Source organism: Choristoneura fumiferana, chromosome 19 (assembly GCF_025370935.1).
Source record: "Choristoneura fumiferana chromosome 19, NRCan_CFum_1, whole genome shotgun sequence".
NCBI lineage: Eukaryota > Metazoa > Arthropoda > Insecta > Lepidoptera > Tortricidae > Choristoneura > Choristoneura fumiferana.
This window is the reverse complement of record NC_133490.1, coordinates 4296558-4320849: the sequence shown is the minus strand read 5'-3', so window position 1 is coordinate 4320849 and position 24292 is coordinate 4296558. Positions and strand designations below refer to the sequence as shown.

The following is a 24292-nucleotide window of genomic DNA, read 5'->3' as shown; positions in this document are numbered from 1 at the left end:
GACCCTGAAACTACCGTGAGACTCACTCATATTAAATGATATTGTAACGGAGAGCGGTGGCGCGTAGTGTGCGTGTTGCGGCAGCCGCCGAGTCGCGTTCGCTTACTCCTGAGAAGAAGGACTACGAAATAGCCCGAAACATGTCGAGCTAAACTAGGTTTAAGACGTGAGTTATCCGTTACAATATCATTTAATATCAGGTGACCCACTTGCTCGTTTGCCATCCAGTCGAATAAAAAAAAACCTTTATACTTACATAAATGGTATACAAAGGCAAATCGAGATTTATTCAGACCTAAACCTAAAACTACCTAAGTATTACTCAAAATAAGAAACATGCGATCAAAAACTTTTCGCCCATTTAGTATGTAATGAATATTTTTAAAAAGCTTCTTTTACATGTCAATACTTTCAATCAGTTGCTTAAATGTGAGGACAAAATCTATACTAATACCTAATAATGGTTTAACATCCAATTGTATAGTAAGGATTCAAAAGTGTTCCGGCCCACCCGGCGTATGACGTCATACCCTGCGCGCGCACCACCGCATCGATCCACGACACAATCATGCAGCGCTGCAGCGAACTTTCCTTTCGACTATTATAAAGACGACCCAAAAACATGAAGCGGCTTCAATCGCTTCAGAATTACGAAAGCATATCGCGACAAAGAGACGCAAGCACCCTCAACTCCCAATGAAATATCAACGCTATTTGGCTTGAGATCGAGTACAGAATTGGTAATAGTATGTCTTGTGACCAACGTTGCATGTCACGATACAATTATTCGTTATTATAATGGATTCGCAGACGATTTTTCTAATGAAGAAAGTGTTTTGGAATGTGGTAATTTGAGGTTGTAATAAAATTGATTTAGTGTGTCGAGTTCTATAGAGAGGACCGAGTACCTACAAGGAAAAACTTGGAAATACTTTAACAAGTGAATGATAAATATGCATTAGGTACGCTTATAATTTACGTAACTTCTTAATAAATAAATTTAAATTTAATTAAAAGTCGCTTCAACCTTTAACTAAATAGGCTATATAGTACTTGATTCTTAAAAAGTATCTCCAAATTTCATGAACTCAAACAATGAAAAAACAAAACAGCTACTTAATTCAGAAGAAGAAAATTGGGTTTTCACGAATTAATTTCACCCGGGGCCTTGTGGAGTGTTAACTTTATTTATTTTATGCGAGGGGGGGGGGGGTTAGTACCGATAAGTTTGAGAACCAATGAGGAGAAACGGAACGAATGTTTTGCTTTGAATATTAAATGATGCATTTTTAATACGTACGCTGCTGTTTGAAAGAATATGGTAAGCCTTACAGGGAGGGAGAAAGATATAGATAGATAGATATATAATATGTTAAGTTATTTAAGTACCATTAGGCGTTTTTAGGGCTTCTGCTATATTGTCTAATAATGATCCTCGGTTGGGGCAGATATTTGTATAATACGCATGTTTGTTCTCGAGTCTTAGAGGAGTACGGCTATTATTTACTGAAAATTATTTAATTAATTAGTTCTTAGAATATATTAGAATAATTTAACAAAATTACATGTAATAATGATATTACCAATAAAAGAGTATGAGTATGAGTGTATTTTTATTTATGTATTGATCTATATGTTTATCCGTTGCCCCGTACCCATAGTATAGGTACTGCCAACACAGTTGAGGTCACGCACACAAGCACATGTCATGTAGTGACAGCGGGATTTTGACATTTAGGGGCTGTTTCACCATCCATTGATAAGTGTTAACTGACGGTTAAATGTGATGCCGTCTTCGTCTATTTGAACAAAACAAACAGAGACGGCATCACATTTAACCGTCAGTTAACACTAATCAATGGATGGTGAAACAGCCCCTTACTTATTCATTCCATTCATTCTTCTTTAATGTTATCAGTTGTTCATGTAGTTGTGTGTGTAATCACTAATCATTCATTCAACTCTCGTGACATAAATAGGTAGCTATTAAAGCTTTGCTTAGTTACATATACATATACATATATATATACATATATTGTGGGATACTTGACACCAATTGACCTACTCCCAAACTAAGCAAAGCTTGCACTATGGACACTAGGCAACGGATAAACATACTTATATAGATAAATACATACTTAAATACATATTAAACATCCAAGACCCGAGAACAAACATTCGTATTATTCATACAAATATCTGCCCCGGCCGGGAATCGAACCCGGGACCTCCAGCTTCGTAGTCAGTTTCTCTAACCACTTGGCCATCCGGTCGTCCAAATCCGTGATATTATTTTATTTATTTAATTTAGGCCCAAAGAGCTTTAATCTCTTTTTTCGACTCATGTTGATTCGACTTCGTTTTTTTGCTTTACGAAATATCTCAAAAAATGTTATGTATGACCCTATTATAGGTATTCCCCGACTTTGAGGGGAATCCGGGGAATATCCCTCAAATGTCAAATGCTGGTCTAAAATGATAAAACGATATTTAATATTCAGCTTCAAGTCGACAAATTACCTAAGTATTGGCACCACGATTGATGGCATCGTTTACACAGGAAATGCACAAACATATAAGCGTCCCGCTCTATCAATCGCTAATGATTCTATTAGACAGGGATGGAGTCATGTGAGGATACTTGTGTTAGGGTACGCTTCTGTTGAGCCAGAGGGGTGACGAGCAGAGGGGGGGCGGGCTACGATGAAATTCGAAAATCGCAGTTCGTATCATACCGTCTCGCTTACTCTCGTATTAAATAACATTAGCGTGAGCTGGACGGCATGACACCAAGTTCGAATTTTGAAATTCGTGGTTATCTATACCGGCTATACCTAAGGCCAGAATCATTACTGCGCGTTTCAAATAAATTTTACACACAATGAGTAGGCTTATATCTATAACGTATACTTACATAACCTTAATACATAAAGAAGTCAAAAACCCTGGTTTTCTTTAAAAAACTTTAAATAGCAACTAAAAAAAAAGAAACAAACAACTCAAACAAGTAATCTAAAGTTCAAAAGACGGAGCCGTCGAGCCGATATGTACTGGAAATTTTTGAGGCGGTCTATTTTAGGTACGCAACAAGCACTTCACGGCATCCAACGTTTAGAAACTGTTTTTTAAAAACTGGTCAAACACAATATACACTTTTGCTGCTGTCAGGAGTCATTGGCAGTAGTGGTTGCTAACCTAAAGCGACCGGTTGCCAAAAACAAAAAGTTGAAGTTGAAGTTGAAGCGGTCTAGATTTTTGATGGGTTCCTACTGTTATTAACTTACTTAACAAAAATCATATATTACTAGGCTTGTTTTTTTATTAGTTTTTATTGTTATTAGTTGACGATGACGAATATAATGATACCTCATGTGGTAAAACGCACTACACACACACGCTCGAAAAACATAACCACCCGTCGTGTAGTCGAATAAACTGCATAGGCGTGCGTTGGATCAATGAGGATTTTTTCAGATGCGAAATATCGCTAGATGGCGTTAATATCGTGAGGTCCATTTGACGTTTGACGTTTGCTTGCGATTGGCTCAGTTAGTTTTTTAATCAATCATGAGCTAACGACAAACGGACCTCTCGATATTAAAGCCATCTAGCGGTATTTCGCCTCTGTGAAAACCCTCATTCCAGGGTAGGCAACGCCTTGAGCTGCCTACCTTGGAATGATGGTTACCGTTTTCGCGTTCACCAGTTGGCGCCACTGTAGACAAAGGTCCTGCCAGAAGTATAGTGGTAGTTTGTTATTACGGGCGTGAAAACAAAATTTACATAAATTATATTTAACACCTTAAAACCGTACCATAAAAATATCGAGCATTTTTGTTCGGAAAAAAGGAAGACAAAGGTTTGCGAAAGACAAAACTATCTCAAAACACAGACATTCATTGCCCCGTAACGCATATTTGCCATAATTAATTTCAGGTATTGCAAAATAGTCACAAAATTATTCTAATTATAAATAAACCCGCGTAGCTCACCCAAAAACATTTGACATTTCGGAGACCTCTCGCTACACTAGCGCCTCTAGCGGCGAATTCATACGCGATAGCCCTCATTGACCAAATGCACGCCACTTACTTTTATCATAAAAGAGGGCCTTACCTTAACGGTTTCGTCAGACCAGCGAGCTAGGCTGCTTCTCTGGTAGCCTCTGGATGCGGTGTCGCGGGCGCCGCATCACACTCTCCCCCCCTCCCTCTAATCTAACCACCCCCAACACCTAACAAAATTAAGGCAAGTCCATTATGAATTATGAGCACCCAAATGTCCACGTCTGCACTCGGCTTTATAATGTTCGAATTTCGAATTTGAAAAGTCGGTATTATCTGGCGCGGTTGTGTTTTGTTCGCGAAGCGCGCATCCTATTGCCGTCCTGCTCCGTCATAAGGCGTTATAGGGCGGTCTCTTTCACTCGGCGCGTTCCTGAAACAAGGAATAGAATCTGGTTATTTTCTGGGCCCTATTTCACCACGCTGACAGGTGCGACTACTACTTTCATACAGAGCCACAAAATACGTTCCACAAATTGAGAGAACTTGTTCTGTAATTCCCACGCAGGTCAAGTACGGGTTGGAAACTTAGGTTTAAATACACAATGATGAATTTTTAGCTTGAGAATAAAAGTTGTCTCACAATGGTGTCCTTCACCGAAGAGCTCCTTGCTCATAATATTTTTATGTTTTTATGTGTTATATAACGGCTAGTATATATGTAAATGAAATACTACATAGTAAATTGGTTGATAGTAATTATACAATTTGTTTCTGATTATTCGTAGAGGCTACAGCGCGTAATCCGTAGCCTTTTCAAATTAGTAGCACAGCGCCTACGCGTGTACTTTGGGGGCCATCTTTTAATATACCTACTACTCAAAAGAATACAAGGGCCTTCACCGGTAAAATGAAATCAAAAATATGTTTGCGTTTTTAATTGAATATTTATATATATATTTGACTATTTTGTATATTTTTTATAAATTAAAACTATACAATGCCTGTTATCGAATAGAAAAACAATTTTTAAGCTACCTTTACAAATAACAAAGTTATAAAGGTTTGAAATTCAAGATTAGACAGAGAAAGACATACTGGCATGTGACGTCACACGCCAGTACCGCCATACTTGCTGCATAGAGAAAAGCGTTTGAGAAAGAGACAGGTATATAGATTTTTCAAAACACGACTATTAATCCAATTTTCAACCGATTTATTTTCTCTTCGTTAAACACTATCTGTATATCTATATTTTCATAATAATATTAAGATGTGGGAAAATCAGGAGTTGTCAAATACCGTACTGTGTTATCTTGTATTGAATAAAACCATTTTTAGACAAGGAATGTTCAAAGAACTATTAGTATTTTCATTTCACCCGTAAAATTCACGAGGCCCTTATTTTCTTTTGAGCAGTATAATTTACGTCACACATTTAGACAGGGAAGAATTTCGGTGATCTGACACATGAAACAGGATATTTTTTTTTTTCTACCGCGTGTTTCCTGTAATATGAGCAAATAATTTAAACATAGAAAGTACTCGTCAACCTGAACAACATTAGTTCAGTCAGCGACTTTTAAAAATAATTAGTTTTTTTTAAATTTTTATTACACTAAAGTTTATTCGGAGAAGCAATGTAAAGCTAAATGCTTGATGTCGAGTTCTGCCTTTTGGCAACGTAACGTTTGGCAACTTGTTTCATTTCGCAACTTTTCATTTCGCAAACTCTAAAACTGTAAACATTTCAGGATTTATTTCAGGGCCATCGTGTAGAACCCTTTAGGTTAGGTTAGGTTCGTTTTATAAAAATCCTGAAATATTTACAGTTTCAGAAATATTAAACAGTTGGGAAATGAAAAGTTGCGAAATGAAACAGGTTGCCAAACGTTATTCGACGAAACATCACTAAACCGCTTGATGTTTGTAGCGTGACAGGCGAAGTCAGTTGGGTTCTAGGATGTGGTACTGATAGCAGTAATTTATTTGTATGAAAAAGGGAAAATCGAAAGAATCCATTATATTTAAAAGTCGCTGAACTAATTAATGTTGTTCAGTTTGACGAGAACCGTCTATGTTTTAACTATTTGCTCATATTACAGGCCACACCCCGTATAGTTATTTATGCAACTATAGGTATCGTAATAGGGGTCCTTAAAACACGAGTGTCACAACAGGGTCACATGAGTGTTTAAGGCTTAATTATGCACAGTTGCGTACAATATTTTATCTTCATCCATATATTAAAACCTCTATCATGTGTTCAGGAACCATTGAGAATGACCTGCATTAACTCTAACTAGGTGGGTATGTCTGCCTCACGAGCAATTCATATCACGGTCACGCAATAATGTAGTTCGGACGGCGCCGGCGTTAGTACGGCGCTGGTCTTCCTTTGAGAGCATCCAAACAAGCATGTCCAGATTCGTATTTATAGGCGTTTAAAAAAAACCGGCCAAGAGCGTGTCGGACACGCCCAAAATAGGGTTCCGTAGCCATTACGACAAAATTAAGTAATATTTTTCTAAGGATTTTGTATTTTATACGGAATATTCCAAGTTTAGGTATATGTTTATCCGTTGCCTAGTGTCCATAGTACAAGCTTTGCTTAGTTTGGGACTAGATCAATTGGTGTCAAGTGTCCCATGATATTTATTTATTATTTTATACGTTAGGCTGCTATTTAAGAGTAAAACTAGCAATAATTCTCAAGCAAACTTAGCCGTTATAGTTTTCCTGGAAAGTTTGATATACTTACTACCATCTTGAATTTTTTCAAATTTTTCCACCCACCGGTTTAGATTTTAGAGGGGGGGGGGACGCTTGATTTTAATGAAAATTTGCACTTTAAAGTTAAATATTTCGCAAAAAAAATCATTGAATCGAAAAATCGTCTGAGCAAACCCCTAATGGTTTTAAAAGACCTATCCAACGATACCCCACACTATAGGGTTGGATAAGAAAAAAAAATCACCCCCACTTTACGTCTATGGGAGGTACCCTAAAAAAAATATATTTTTTATTTTTTATTGTACCATTTTGTCGGCATATTTCACATATATTCGTACAAAATTACAGCTTTATAGCATTGATAGTCCCTGAGCAAAGCCGCGGACGGACGGACAGACAGACAGACAGACACGGCGAAACTATAAGGGTTCCGTTTTTGCCATTTTGGCTCCGGAACCCTAAAAAGTGTACCATTTCTTTCAAAGTATATTTAATTTTTGATACATATGAGTCAGTTTTGTGACGCCCATACAGAGTTTATGAAAAGAACGTCCCAAAACGGAGTTTTTTGTGTGGAAGAATTGTTTAAACTATCGGAATCGATCGTGCTCTTGATTATAAGTAGGATATTTTTTTTTTTCTAAAATTGAAAAATTTTTTTTTTGTGAAAATGCCCTTTCCTACATAATATTAGTTAGGATTTGTAAGCATATGTGAGCAAGTTTTTACTGTGTTTTAAGTAAATAAAAAACACAAATTTATATTAAAAAAGGTGGTTAAATATTCTTCACGAGTAGTGTTGAGATTTTCTCTAAATGGTCAAGTGCCAGGTTTTTTTTTTTTTTTTTCATTTTCTTGAATTGGTTTCGAACACATACAGAAAGACAGGTGTTGTTAGAAACTTAGGCGTCGGGGATTTCAGACCAGCTCCCCGAGATACTGGCTCACTCTGAAGAAACGGACCACCCGGAGTGGACAGTTAAAAACTTCATTATAACCAAATAAATCACCACAACTCCGCCACTGCGATTAACGAACATGCCCAACAGAAATAAAATTTCAAGACACCATTAAAAAGTAACATTAACTGCTTATTTAATTTTGATAGTGAAAAATGACAGTAAAGATACCATTTTGAGATAAAAACGTTTTAATTAATCATTTGTTCGAGTTTGCGTTACAAACTCAACTTTAGACACGTCACGCCATCTAGTTGCGAGCTCGTGAAATATTAACTAATCAGTCAATATTAAAACTACTCAATAAGAAAAGTAAATAAACAAAAGAAGTGAAGCTATCATTTTCCTATTTCAAATTTTTATTTTGAGATGGATTGGATGTGGAACATACAGATAAATGATTTAGCGTCTAGTTTTAAGAAAATAAAAAATTTAAAAAATGAGGGTAGGTGTTGTGTAATAAACATTATTTGTGCGGATTAGACTAACAATATTGACACGAGATACGCTATCACGATCCATGTCACAAAATTGTTGACGCGTATCGCAGCATCTTTCATTTGAGGCTGCCGACCGAAGCAACTGGAAGTCTATGGGGAAGGCCTATGTCCAACAGTGGGCGTACGTACAGCGGAGATGATGATGATCGCAGCATCTTAAAAATACTGAATATGAATGGGACAACAGCTATACCTCGAAAAGTTCGTAATTGACACTAGGTAGAACCCTGTCGCAGGGGGTCTTTGCTGCCTTTATGAAGTTTCTTTTAACAAGTGCGGCAAATGTTGACTGCAACAGGGTTCAAATCGATTGTCACATACGAACTTGTGAACGCTACCTCAAGTCAGAAGTTTTTAAAAATCCATACTAAGTACTTAATATTATAAATGCGAAAGTGTGTGTGTTTGTATTATTATCCGTCTTTCACGACGAAACGGAGCTACCGATCGACGTGATTTTTGGCATAGAGATAGTTCATGGGCCCGAGAGTGACATTGGCTACTTTTTATCCCAGAAAAATGCACAGTTCCTGAGGGAACAACGCGCGATAACCGAATTCCAATACTAGTCATAGTTGCTAACGGTACATGGAATATGGATATAGGTCGGCTAACACACAGCAAATTCATGTTTTTCCTATTTTATAACAGCTATTTCCAATTTTAAAAGCAATCAAGCTAAACACAACACATAAAACATTCCTTGATTTAATTTAAAATTCGATTTAGCTTGCAAAAACGCTCAATCAATGGGGTAGCCAATTTACTAAGAGCCCCTTCGCCTCTCTGCTCTTAGGGGGATTAGTTGTAAAGAGGAAGCCTAGAGTGACGAGAGGGCTCAGTTTACGCTGGTGTGGTGCGTTATTGAATAGTCGCCAAAACGTTGTCGTTCGAGGAGACGCCAAAAGAAACAAGTGCACACGTTTATACTAGTTGAAGCAAGAAATTAAAGCCCCGAATCGTGTTAAATTTAAATTATATAGGTATGTAATACTTGAGATTCTCGTACGTTTCATTTACTAAAGATTAATCAAGGAATAATAATTTTTCAGGTTCCATTACTCAAAAGGATAACAAAAAAATTAAACCGCCGAAAAAATTTAAAAACAAAAAATAACAATCCTTTTTTATTTAACCTTAATCTAGGTACTAGTTTGAAGATTAAGGTTAAATAAAAAAAGGTTTATTATTTTTTGCTTTTCAGTTTTTTCGGCGGTTTAATTTTTTTGTTATAAATGTTATTTTATACTTTTTTCCCACCCTAGATTTTTTTTCTAAATTTATATGGTACCAACTTCGAAGTACCCTATCCAATAAGAAAAGAATTATCAAAATCGGACTACTCTGTAAAAAGTTATGCCTGGTCATACATTACAATCAGTGACTGAAAAATTAATCATCCCCTGTTTTCCTACCCTTAGGATTGGATTTTTTTTTTCAAATATATATGGTTGCCTGGTCATACATAAAAAAAATATACGCGTCGACTTAAGAATCTCCTCCGTTTTTTTTTTCGTTGGTTAAAAAATGAAAACCATATAATAGCGGTTGTCACAAAAACCTTTTTTGAACAGAAACTAAGTGTGACAAACTCCTAAAGCGTAAAGCGTGTGTTTAATCTAAATGAAGTAAACAATAATCCTATAACGTTATTCATGAGAAAGTTTGTGAAGATGTTTGCTAGGTACATCGATCGATAGCAAATTCCAAGGATAACTGAAATTACCCTATCAAAAAAACGGTCAAGTGCGAGTCGGACTCGCGCACCGAGGGTTCCGTACAAATTTGTATGTAAATAGATCGTTGATGGAGTCTCGAGGATTTTCCCGTTTTAACCAATTGTTTTTTTCTTCTAAAATATAAAATATTTAACACAATATCTAAAATATAAAATACTTACCACAATGGAAAAAATAAATAATAAATAGACGGAAACAAAAAAAAATACTATTCTAGGATTCGAACTCGGTGCCTCGTGCACCGTAGTTCACGCGTGTACCACTACGCCACACATAGTGTCGAAATAAAGGGTACGTATTATAATGTATAAATTTAAAATACATATCGGTTGAAATACATACAGTTAAAATACCGAAAATTGTAAAATATAATGGTTAAAATAAATATTAATCAAAATTCATAAAGCACGTTTTTCATATTGGTCGAAATACATACAATTAAAATGACTAAGTTCACAATGTATATGTTCAGAATATATACAATCAGAATATATAATAGTTAAAACAAATAAAAAATTAAAATTCCTATAGTACGTTTTTCATAATGGTCAAAATACATACTATAATGCCTAGGTTCATCATCATCTCCAGTCTATTTACGTTGTATTTACATAATAAATTCTGAAAAATTAAGGACTGTAAGACAATGTCGACGAAGCTCCGCTTCGCGGAGCTCCTTTTCAGCGTAGTTAAGGCGCTTCGCGCCTGGACAAAACTCTAACCTAACCTAACCTATAAGAAACCGACTGATCGGAACCATATTGTCTAACAATACTGTTAGCTTGAACTTGGCTTGGCACGGTACCGCGTGTCTAGATCCACGTCCATTCGTTTGGGAGCTACGATGCCAGAAACAGACACACACAGCGATCAAACTTACAGCATAGTCAAAATACCATAAACGGGACTTATCACGCTATTTTTACACGAGTAATATTTACCTCGACGTTTCGGCAACATTACAGTTCAGGCCAAACCACTGGATTGAGCTTCACAATCCCAAAATTCTGTCCACGGAACGTTATTTTTACTCAAGAATGGTACGTGAAGCAGTTGAAATAAAAAGCATAAGAATTTCAACCGGGACGATGGGTATAAGCTTTCATCTTCGTGGAATCCTGTTATTTAATAAGTGTCGGCGTCGGGATGAATGTTCGGAGGGACGATCGGACGTTGTTAGTGTTGTGTGTCGGTGTGATGGGGTGACTAATAAAAGTGACCAAGTGCGGGTAGTTCGTGATACGAGTGCCGGCACTATTAGTGATCAAGTGCTAGGCAGACTTGACACCCCACACTTCAGTCTACTCGTGACCACGGCAACTGTAACGTTGCCGAAACGTCGAGGTAAATATTACTCGTGTAAAAATAGCGCGATAAGTCCCGAGAGACCGTGGTGGCCTAGTGGTTTGACCTATCGCCTCTCAAGCAGAGGGTCATGGGTTCGTACCTCGGCTCGCACCTCTGAGTTTTTCGAAATTCATGTGCGGAATTACATTTGAAATTTACCTCGAGCTTTGCGGTGAAGGAAAACATCGTGAGGAAACCTGCACAAACCTGCGAAGCGATTCAACGGTGCGTGCGAAGTTCCCAATCCGCACTGGGCCCGCGTGGGAACTATGGCCCAAGCCCTCTTGATCTGAGAGGAGGCCTGTGCCCAGCAGTGGGACGTATATAGGCTGGGATGATGAAGTCCCGTTTATGGTATTTTGACTATGAATGAGAATCACGAAAGTATCAAACTTACAGCACCCCTCTTTTAGAGCTGGGGGTTAATAACTCGACGCATCCGAGATCTCACCATAGTCTTAGGTCATCATAAAGAGGGGTGAAGTGTGAGACTAACCCCCTCTGGGTAGGAAGGGGTAGCGAAACGGGATCAAGGTCGAGCCGCCGACGCGGTGGCGCGAGCTCGCGATGTATTGGAGATTTGTAATATAATTAACTGTGACTGTTTATATATAGCTTGCAACATACCCCCGTTAGATATACGACTGTCGATTTTTAGGGTTCCGTAACGGAAAGGTTCAGTGTAACATCTGATAAGGTGAACAGTTGTGTTGCTCTGAAGATGAACTCTGGTTGAGTTCGAAACGCGTCAGCGAAGTGTGGTGGTGGTGATAGTTTTGTTTTTTCTTACAGTGTGAAGGTAGAGGAGCTGGATGAACACACATTTGTTCCATAGACGTAGCTATCGTGAGGTCGTGGGTGAGTAAAGTACCTAATTGTTTGTAGTTCATTTATATACCTATATTTAGTAACGCGTGATTCAATAAATTATCTATGACTTATATAGAATTACTAGAGTTCACCCGCGGCTTCGCACGCGTTAAGTATTCGATCTGCTAGTTACAATTGAAATCCCGGGATTTTACAAAATTCCCCTGGGAATTCCTAAAATTTTAATTGTGGTCTTCATTGAGGTTGTGTTAAAAACAACTGTACAAAGTTTCATGAAGCAGTTGAAATTTTAAGATTTTATTCCTACCCCGTGGGAATATCGGAATAAAAAGTAGCCTATGTGTTATTCCAGACGTTCAGCTATCTACGTACCGAATATCATCCAAATGCGTCCAGCCGTTTTAGCATGAAAGAGTAACAAACATGCACACACACACACACACACACACACACACACACACACACACTGCCGCATTTATAATCTTAGTAGGATAAATAAAGTTGTGAATAAGTTCTCAAATTACATCGGTTATGAATGACCCTTGTCTATTTTATTTTTAATTTTTATGGCGCCAGGGGTCACCAACCGTTTGTTACTTGTGTATAACTTTAACGTTACTAGGTACTGTATTTTTTTTTCTTAAATGAATAGCAATTGTCCCAAATCAAATCAGCCCACATCCGCCCACTGCTGGGTAAAGGCCCTTCATTTTCACGCTACTTTGCACGATCCTGTGCTAGTCTCATCCACCTGATGGTAATTAAGTGCAGTTGAGGCCGAAGATATAGCGCGCTGGTTCAGTAATAGACAGACAGATAGACGGACAGAGTACCTACTGTGGCCCATTGAAAGAAAGAAAGAAAAAATATTTCTTTGTGATATTACGAATAATATTGTGCTTACATGTTATTGTAATTTACAGTAATATATAATCAGGTTTCTTTTTACAAGCTTCTATTTCGTGACACACAACTTTCTTATTTTTTTAATATCTTTTTGTTATGCTACGCTACTTTGTCACGAATAAATGATTTCTATTTCTATTTAGTTTCACCTACCCCGTTGTGTCTGTCTGTAATCAAATCTTGTAAGTTAAATTAGACCAACTTCCAGTGGTTGGATCGGCTTAAAATTTGGTATACTTATGTAAATTGCGTGACAATACAATAATCTAGTAATGACATCCTGGTAGTCCGGAACTCTTCAACGGTTAATGGCATTGACTTGAAATTTGGTATGCAAATGTAGTTTGGGGTGACAATACAAGTACAGTCAACAAAAAGTACAGTCAGAAAAAGAGCTCTTATTAAAATTATTTTTTACCAAAATCATTTTTATGAGAGGGAGACAAACGAGCATGCTGGTCATCTGATGAAATGATCACCGCCTCTCTTGAATAGGTACCCACAACTCAACTGGTTTGTTGCCGGCCTTTAAAGAAAGTATAAGCCCTTCGTCATTGTTGTCTGGAAACATGCTATAGTGTTAGATTATATGACCATGAAATGGTCGGTGGTCACCATGATGAATATTTAAGCTGGTTCACACGACTTTGTCCTACACTATTCATTCGTGGCCTCGCGACGGTTTCTAAATGTCAGCTTTGAAAAGTCCATACGGTAACTTTCAGATTATTCATGAGATAAAAAAAAACTTTTCAGCTTTAGCGGACTTTGTATCCAGAAATAATTTGGTTGAGGAATAGGTTTAATAATATTAATCATTAGAGAGCGGATTTGAAGTAGCGATTACAAGATTAATATGGATAAGACTAGTAGGTATATAGGTATGCTGAAGCGTTAAACGCCTGCAGCGCTGATTTTCTGCCAGAACCGTCTGTGACTCACGGAACGATACACAAATATAATAAATAAATAAACCACTTATCTATACATACACAAATAAACTTAAGAAAAATAATAATAATAACTATAACAAACCAAGAAATAAATAAATTACAACGAACAATAATTAAAAGAAAGAAGAAAAATGGATTGTTTAAAACATCAGGCCGGCAATATCAATGTGGTTGGCATGTCAAAGTGCTGGATAGGGAAAGGATTTTTTTTTTTTTTAAAGTTGCGTAATAAATAGGATCTATTATATTTGAGCTATAAAAAACTCCTTTAATCAGTTTTTTTTTTACGTAGTACTTATAGTTTTTTTGCAAGTTTAGTTTGGTCTAGTTTATTTATTCACTCAACATAACAATTACATTATATAAATACAATAAGTCAGATTATATAAGAATTTATGCTGAGATCGTCAAAACTTATAAAAATAAGCAAAGATAAAAAACAATTAATAAAACTTCCGTGAGACTCACTCATAGCAGCCGCTGAGTCGCGTTGCTCCGAAGACGAAGGGCTACGGATTAGCCCGAAACATGTCAAGCTAAACTCGATTTAAGACGTGAGTTATCCGGGTCATTATATTTAATATGAACAATCAATAACATACAATGTCAAAATAAATTGAATTCGTCCCCAACAATAACATTTATTAATTTTGAGTATCTAGAAGATTGCATTGCAGTAAGTAAGTAATAAGATAACTGTAAGACCATAAACAACATGATATCTAATAAATAAATCTATCTATCTATCTAACCAATCGCACTAGTCATATCCATATTAAACTTGTAATCCCTTTTTTTTATTCGACTGGATGGCAAACGAGCAAGTGGGTGTCCTGATGGTAAGAGATCACCACCGCCCATAAACATCTGCAACACCGTTATTGCAGATGCGTTGCCAGCCTAGAGACCTAAGCCCTACCCTACCTAGACCTAGAGGCCTTAGAGGGCGAAGCTCGCTACTTCAAATCCGCTCTTTACTAATCATTACATATACTTATTACAAGTTGTCGAAAAGCGCAAACCACCATAAATTTTATTTTGTTGGTGGTAATCCACCAACAAAACAACTCAACCATGACGTCACTTATTAGAAAAAAAGGAGAAAAAAACATTACCGCAAAAAATAAACACTAGCAGTGTGTAAAATTTTACTAAACGTAAAACACCAAGGATGCATTATATCTATTAACCAGTGCAGTTGACTTCCAACTTATTTTTCCCGCAATTTCATTGGTCTAGGTAGTAAAATTTGCGATTATACTTAGAATAGGTAGCATGTTTTGTCCTTGTTTCCGTGGTCTCCGTTCGAAAACTTCGTGCTATATGGCCTGATCACCACTACTACACTAAACTGACGCGTTTCAAACTCAAGCAGAGCTCATCTTCAGAGCAACACAACCGTTCACCATGCTACCAGATGTTAGACCTGTTAGAGATGTTCGCATGAACACACAGTTCTTGGATAAACGTAGCTACCTTAAGGTCGCGGGTGAGCAAAGTAATTGTTTTAGTTCATTGATAAAAAGTATCTCTAGGCAATGGTGTATGTGAAGTTCCCAATCCGCACTGGGCCCGCGTGGGTACTATGGCCCAAGCCCTCTAACTCTGAGAGGAGGCCTTTGCCCAGCAGTGTACATATATGCTGGGATGACGATGATGATGACTTTCGATAAGTGTGTTTCTTTCCTTGTTGTAAGTACCTATTTCAATTAATACATATCAATTGACGTCCATTCGCAATCTCAGGAATATTCCACAATCCACTTCCACCAAGAAAACATTTTAATTGTCGCTTTACGACTATGGCTCTTCCGGGTCATAAAATAAAGGCCATTATGCCGAATAACTGCCAATATGGCTCGTAAACTGGACTAAGTGCAGGCCGAGAAAATGTTGGCCACCCCTGGACGTACAAATATGTATGTGATTGACCTCTTTGTTGTGATAATTTTTTCAGTCGATCAAGGCTCTGCTAAAGTTAGAGGACCGTAGACCCTCCTTTATCTCCCTGCTAAGTCACAAAATGGCCGCCACAAGTTTGAACAGCTGACTTTGACAAGAGAAAAAAACCATACCGAAGATATTTATAGTGAAGGCAGAGCTACGCAAAGATTAAAAAAAAAAACTGGAAATTTATTTTCAGGAATTTGTATTAAAAATCCTCTAAATTAGCAACAATAAATTAACAATAAATATGAAAAAAAAATAGGATGATTAACATAATTATGGCTTTTTACACAACATAAACATGCGGATCGGAAATGGCGGGAAAACAAACATCTCGCTTTTTATTTTTTTTCCTGCTAATTTGCTGTCACTGCTGTCAATTTTTTTTTTAATTATCGATTAGGCCATTTTTTGTCTTTGATTTGTCAAGGTGGCCAACATAACGCGTCTAATCCGTCTATCAGCAGCTCAACAACTAGCAGACTGCTAGCAAGTGTTTATGAATCATACTTCTTGACAACCGTCTATTAAGCTTAATCAGTCTGCTAAGTAACAGACCGATCAAACCTCAATTAAGGTTTTTTTATGAATAAGGCTGTAAGACTTTTATTTCACTTTTAGTAATAATTTTAACCATGTTTAATTTTCAACCATTCAAAAAAAGGAGGAGGTTATCAATTCGTCTGTGGGTATTTTTTTATGTTTGTTACCTTAAAATAACACGAAAATACATACTGAAATTTACACGGAACCCTCGGTGCGCGAGTCCGACCCGCACTTGGCCGGTTTTTTTATTAGGTTTTATCTACAAAAATATCAATCAGGCCCCTTACATAGTCAATGAGGGCTATCGTTTTTTGTCTCACTAGATGGCGCACTGTTGCGTGAGGTTTTTAAGTATGGCTTTCAAAGTCTGTTATTACGGGCGTGAAAACAAAGTTTAGATTAAAATCATATTTAATACACCTTAAAACCGTACCATAAAAATATCGAGCATGCCACAGTGTTGCATAGTCCCCGTTTTGTTCAGAAAAAAGGGAGGACAAAGGTTTCCGAAAGACAAAACTGTCTCAAAACACAGACATTCATTGCCCCGGAACGCATATTTACCATAATTAATTTCAGATATTGCAAAATATTCACAAAATTATTCTAATTATAAATAAACCCGCGTAGCTCACCCAAAAACTATGAGATTTGACATTTCGGAGACCTCACGCTACACTAGCGCCTCTAGTGGCGAATTCATACGCGATAGCCCTCATTGAACCCACCGTTTTGAACCGCCCTCGTCCCGCGCGGATGCCGCGTCAAACCTGCATATTAAACGAAACCGCCATGGCGGCCGGAAGCGGCGCCATGACACCTGGCCTTCCGGCCGCGTTTTGTTAAATTACATAATTAAACGCACACGACTGTGTTAAAGGCTTTACATCAGCCCTTGACTTTTATGACTGTATTTAATTCGCATCGTTTGATTATGTAGGATTATGGTATGAAATTAAGAGTGGCTGAGAATTTTTAGATATAGACATAACCTTATTCGACATCAAAAAGTTTTTTCAATAATAAACCTTTTTTATTTAACCTTACTTAAGTCTAGCCCAGGAGGAGTGGACCTATAGTCGTCTACCTGATGGGCTTCTATCACTCCTCCAGGCTCGTGCTGAGGCACCCACTTCAAATTGGTACCTAGATTAAGGTTAAATAAAAAAGGTTTATTACTTTTTGCTTTTCAGTTTTTTCGGCGGTATAATTTTTTTGTTAAAGTTTTTATTGTATAATTTTTTCCCATCCTTAGGGTAGGTTTTTTTCCAAATTAATGAGAAAAAAGCATTATCAGAATCGGACTACTCTGTAAGAAGTTATGCGAGGTCATATATTACAATCAGTGAGTGACCAATCAATCATATCATCCCTGTTTTTCTACCCTCAGGGTCTGAATTTTTTCCAAATTCCCCTACTTTAAAAACCCTACCCTTTCCAATGAAAAAAGAATTATTAAAATCGGACTGCTCTGTAAAAAATATGCATGGTCGGTCATATATAAATAAATATATACAGTGTGTTACCGGCAGTCAGGCTTTTTTAAGGGAGGTTAAAGTAACGTAATAGCGCTGATTTTCAGTCAATTACCTTCATATACTTGTATCTAACGTGTTGGACCGGAATCAGGGCAAATAAGTTTTCCGAATAAGTATTACGAAATAAATACAGCGTGTATTTTTGACTAATCACAAACTTTAAGGGTGAACTTTAAGTGAAGGCTCTAATAAGTAAACATAGTTTCATAAAAAAATACGACTTTTTCCGTTTAAAATAAATTAGCACGCAATGTATCACTATGTGATCACTACTTGAGTTGCTTAACTTCAAACTCAGATAAATCCTTTGAGAGATTATTGAAAAAAAAAGTGATAATAACGTTAATGCGGTGATTTGAAAGGCAGTATTTTATTTAGGACTATTACGTATGGCTAAAGCATTAAAGAAAGCGATCCTGTTCGTCAAATTCAGCATTAAAACTATCTATTCTTTAAAAATAAAATTTTGATTGGATTTACCTTCATTTATTTTGATTAAATCGATTGCAATTTATCTATCTTTGAAAAAACCTCAAGGTGGATTTGTATAATTTTGATTTAACAGACCTGTATTCTGGATTCTAGACTTGAAAAAAAAAACGAAAAAAAAAAAACACTTCTTTCGCTGATTGGCTTGAACGGACTTATCTATATTTGAAAAAGACTGTCGTAGGGATTTATCTGATTTTGATAACATATTATGATTTTAACTGTATATTTTCTCAAAAACCACATGGAACGGAAGTATACTTAACCGATAAAATTGTAACACATCAAATTTTTTACCCTTTTCTTTAATACCTACATAAATCTTAAAAAATGTCAGAATTGGATTTGCCCGAGTAAAGTAAGCCGAGTTAAGCGACTCCCTTTGTTTTTATTCGTCGTCCCAGTTGCTGACGTGACAGCTGTCACAGAACGCTTCTCTCTCGTATCAAATTATTGTACGCTTTACATTGCTACTCAAAAATGATTCAATAATTAATTACGATAAAACTTAAATGGCTATTCAACGCGGAAACATTGCATGTCTTCATTGTCTTCTGGGAAAAAAATATACCTCGTTGAGTTTCTTGCCGGATTCTTCTCAACAGAGGTTTTTCCGAACCAGTGGTAATTTTTTTACATTCATAAGTGCTTGTTTTAGCCTAAATTGAATAAAGATATTTTGACTTTGACTTTGAACTATGCCGTCGAAAGACATTAAAAAAATGTTTTTGATTGTTAATTAGTTATCAATATGATGTACTTACTTAGGTTAGATAACATGTAAGTACGGCTACCAAATACAATATCACCCAGGATAAATTAAGTAAAAGTCTAGACTAGAGGGACATACTGAAAAACTTAAAATTTATTGCAATATTGCTTCACAGCATTAAAACCAAAATCTGGTTACTTTTTGTGTTTGTATATAACACAAAAACACACTGTAAATTTGTACCGGAGGAGTCCCATCGTCCAACAAGAAGATGGGTAGGTTCCCGCCTCACCTTTTGACCATACTGGACTAGAGTGCAGTGGAGGCAGTTGGAGGAGACCTATGTCAAAAGACACACAGTCATTGAAAAATAAGATTTTTAGCTGCTTTAAAGCTTTACATTTACTACTGCCTATACAGTATTAGGTATTGTTTTCATTTAAGTATTGTATAATTTGATTAATGTTAGTATTTAATTATTGTCGTAATGGGATGCACCAAAAAAAATAACCTATATTTTTATTTTATTTTCGGAAAGAATAGGATATTTCAAGATACCATTTTCATTGTTTTTGAATTTGGATGAGTATTTAATTTTTATATTTTTTTTACGAAATACGCTGGATGACGTCACAGTGAGACAGCCACGTTCCATTGCCTAGAAAAATTCAGGTCGTACATAACATAATCTGTGGCATTACAATTTGACAATAATTCAAGCACAGCTCAGGGTCCTAAATGAACCATGACAAATAGTTTTTTTATTTCTCTTCTTTTAGCTTCGATTATTCCTATGTTGTTTAATGGTGCGATAGATATTTTTATTTAAATCTGATATTTAAATTCTTTTGTATTTACTTGTAACGTAGTAATTTAATTTGTAAAAATACATTGGAAATACGCGTATACATTTCGGACTCATAAATGACAACTGTTTAAAGCCGGGTGCGCATCATGTGATTAAAATTCTATCTTTGTCACTATTAGCTATTATAAGCAGGACAGCAACATTTCAAACTGTCAATTTGCTTAAGAGTGTAGACCTGCTTTATAACTGCCTTTGTGGCGAGACACTGCAGGGGTCAAATGAGGGTCATTACTTAAATTTTGTTTATTTAGTTCAGTTTATCACATTTTTGGAATCTGATTTCTGAAAACGATTCACAAAGCCTATTTCTCCAAATGGTTTTCGATTTATTATATGTTGTCAAAAATTGGGACATCCCAATTCTAGCCACAGTCCCACGGTGGATGCAGGCCGCTTCTAACCGAAGCAACTGGAAGCGTATGGCCAACAGTGGACGTCTTATGGCAGCAGGGCTACTAAGAAACTCGAAACGCGAAGTTCGTATCGTACCGTCCCTCTCGCTCTCGTAATAAATAGTATAAGTGTCAGAGGGACCGCACGACACGAACTTCGAGTTACGTAGTAGCCCTGCTGATATAATGATGATGATTAATTTTGAACTTTATCATTTCAAATTAATTTTAAAATGCAATTGTATTTGAACAGTTAATTATTGCTAAGTATATTCTAACTATTAACGTTTAAACCGACTGAATTGACAAATAAGTGACGTCATAACTAACTGCTACCGTACAAAGTTTATGGGGGAACTTCGTTTTGACAGCTCATAAAAATACTTCACTTGGTAAGTGGTCATGTCATGTACGTTATTATGTCGTCAAAACATTAAACCCCTGTTTCACCATCCATTGATTAAAGGCTCACTATTTGTCACTAACTTAATCCCCAGTTTTTGATCCTTCTCTATTCTTTTTGTTTATATTGTTTCTTTAACTTCCTTTTTAAATTCCTTTTCTCACATGCGCCCTTTTGATATATATGTAGTTATAAATTATTATTAATAATAATAATAATAATAATAATTCATTTATTGCATGAAAACGGGTACAGAGAGGTAAAAGTAAAAATAAAAATAATTAAGTACATGACCGTAATCTACCATATTCATGGTGTACAATATTCAGATAGATTAATTATTACATTTCAGCTACTATTTCATACTAATTTACAATGTCAGAAATTAAAATAATTATAATACCAATAAATTACAAATAATATCAAGATGTCACATAGGTATTCATAATATAAAAATTTAAAGTTACATTTGAAACGAAGATTTAAATTAAAACTAAATGGCATTAAATATAACTAATAGCAGCATTATGTATGATTAAAATATTCATTGATCGAATAAAAACAGTTGTTTAGGAGCCATGAATTCATTGTGGACTTGAATTGGGTGCCCTGTAGTACTTTTATATTTTCAGGCAGGGCATTGTACACTTTTATGCACATGTTATAGGCATTCCTTTTATAAATATCCGATCTGCAGCGTGGTTGAAGCAAAAGATTTTTGTACTGCGATCTTGTCTTGTTTCTACCAGCACCTTGACGTACTTTAAAATAGTCCGGATACGTTTTTACAAAAATACAGACATTGCGCACGTACATGCAAGTGAGGGGCAAGATTTTAAACTCTTTGAACATAGGCTTGCAACTATCCCTGAACCAGGCATTCTTAATTGCACGCACACATTTTTTTTGTAGCTTAAAAACCCTGTCTACTGCTACAGAATTCCCCCATAGAATAAGTCCGTAGTTCAGCACTGATGACACATAACCATGGTAGGCTGTCAGTGCTGCACCAACAGAGACTGTTCTTCTTAGTTTTCTTAGGGCGAAAACGAATCTATCTAACCTGGAACATACTGATTCTACATGGTCCTTCCAGTTTAAATGCTTATCAATAGAGATTCCAAGGAACTTAAAGCATTCGGTCTCCGCTAAGGGGACATTGTCGTATGATACATTTAATTTCGCCGGCTTTGTTTGATAGGAATGAAATTGCATAAATTTTGTCTTATTCAGATTTATCATCAATCTATTTTGGATAGACCATGCGTGTAATTCATCAACGGCATCATTTATATTGGACTCATACTTTTCACAATCACCCTTAATTAGTATTGTGGTGTCATCAGCATAAAGTATACATTTTGATGCAGTGGCACGAGGAAGATCATTAATGTATATCAAAAACAGCAGTGGTCCTAAATTACTTCCCTGTGGTACGCCTGCGTTAATACCACGGTATTCTGATCTATAAACTACCTTATTGAAACTATTTTTTACTTCTAACATTTTCGTAATCTCTGTACTTTGCTTCCTATTAGTTAAGTAACTCTCTAACCAATCATGAGCTCGACCCCTAATTCCATACATACTCAACTTAGATAAAAGAATCGAGTGATCAACTAGATCAAAAGCTTTAGTCATGTCAAAAAAGATTGACATAACCGGTAACTTACTATTATTTGCCTCAGTTATAAATTTAATGAAATCAAAACAAGCTAACTCAGTTGAATAGCCCTTTCGAAAACCATACTGCTCTGGTTGTAAGATGTCATGATTTATTAAAAAGTTTTCTAACCTTCTGAACATAGCGATCTCCATAATCTTAGCCAAGATAGGCACAATTGTTATGGGCCGGTAGTCATTGGGATCCTCTCTGCTGCCTTTTTTAAATATAGGCTTGACGAGAGACATCTTCAATTGGTCAGGGAAAGTTCCCTGTTCGAAGGAAAGATTTATTATATAGGCAAGTGGCCTGCTCAAGCATTCTGCATTAACTTTAAGTATTTTTGTTGTTATGTCATCGTAGCCACTGGTGTTATTGTTTTTTAATGACATGATTATATTATATACTTCTTTGTCATCAACTGGCATTAAGAAAATTGACGATGAGATGCTATGTAGCTTGTTTTTGTAGGAGCATCCTATTGTACTTTGAGTATTATTAAGATTAATAAAGTAGTCATTAAGAAATTCACAGATGTCTTGAGGGTCACTATAGGTCATATTATTGAATTTTAAAAATTTAATGTCATCCTTTAGTATTGTAGGCTTTGTATTAGAAGATATTATGTTCCAAGTCGCTTTGCATTTGTTTTGATTATTGTTTATGAACATGTTATTACTTATTTGCTGTGATTTATTAATACATTTTTTAAGTATATTGCTGTACCGTTTAAGCCTTGTCCTCTGCACATTCAGGTTCCCTGTACGACTTCTAGTTTTTAAATATAGATTACGCTTTACTTGACAAGATTTACGTATTCCCTTGGTCAACCACTTAGTTTTCCTTTGTGCATTTTTAATTCTAGTCCTAATAATGGGAAAACACAAGTCATAAAACAGTCTCAAAACATCATAGAAATTGTCAAAGGCATCCTTAAGATTATTTGAACCGTAAACATCAGAAAAGAATCAGAAATTATATTTAATGTATTTGTTTATTTATATAATATTTTTGTATTGTTTTTAATATTTATTGTCTATTAATTCTACGTTTCTCCTGTCTGTTATCTCTGCCACCAACATTAGTCTGTTCATATTTATTAATTTCTCAGAAATTGGTTGTCTGGAAGAGATCGCTTTTTAGCGATAAGACCGCCTATTGTCTACCTGATTTTTTTATTTTTGTAATGGGTCTGTACTGCTTTTGGTGATCAATAAAGAATATTTGTATTGTATTGTAAATTTATCTGACGGATAAATGTGATGCCGTCTCTGTTTGTTTTGTTCGAATAGACGGAGAGGGCATCACATTTATGCGTCAGATACCTACAATAAATCAATGGGTGGTGAAACAGCCCTTAAGGCTACCGCGAGTTTTCCACTAGGCTACTTGGCTAAATAACTAATTTAAGGTTCATTAATCGCAAATCTAACTCCAAAATCTGATTACAGGTGGGATCCGTGAATTTTTGACGACGTCAAACGGACCTTCCCTTAATTATGCAGGCGGTTAATAATTAAATAGGGCCTCTTAAGGTTTTCAAAAGGCTTTAGTGCCTGAACTAATTAGATCAATTATAACTTATAAGCTTCATTCCGTTGTTACGATTTTGGTGGAACATTGTTTGGTTAATCTTATTATAATTTATCCTTAGCATTTAAATATGAGCTTCTGATAACCCATAGAATCAGTTTGGACAAAGCGTAGTAATTTCATAATACTTAAATATATACATACATTAATAAATCATCCCTCTTTCCCA

General features: G+C 36.1%; 1 protein-coding gene across 8 annotated transcripts in view; it reads right to left on the bottom strand.

Moving 5' to 3' along the window:
- PMCA (plasma membrane calcium-transporting ATPase 3) overlaps window positions 1-24292 on the bottom strand; it is a 216114-nt gene that overhangs the window by 171723 nt on the left and 20099 nt on the right. For all 8 annotated transcript variants that reach the window (XM_074102739.1, XM_074102745.1, XM_074102744.1 and 5 more), the window contains one exon: window positions 4117-4437. The gene's annotated coding sequence lies outside the window, so the exon portion shown is untranslated. The remainder of the gene's footprint in view (window positions 1-4116; window positions 4438-24292) is intronic.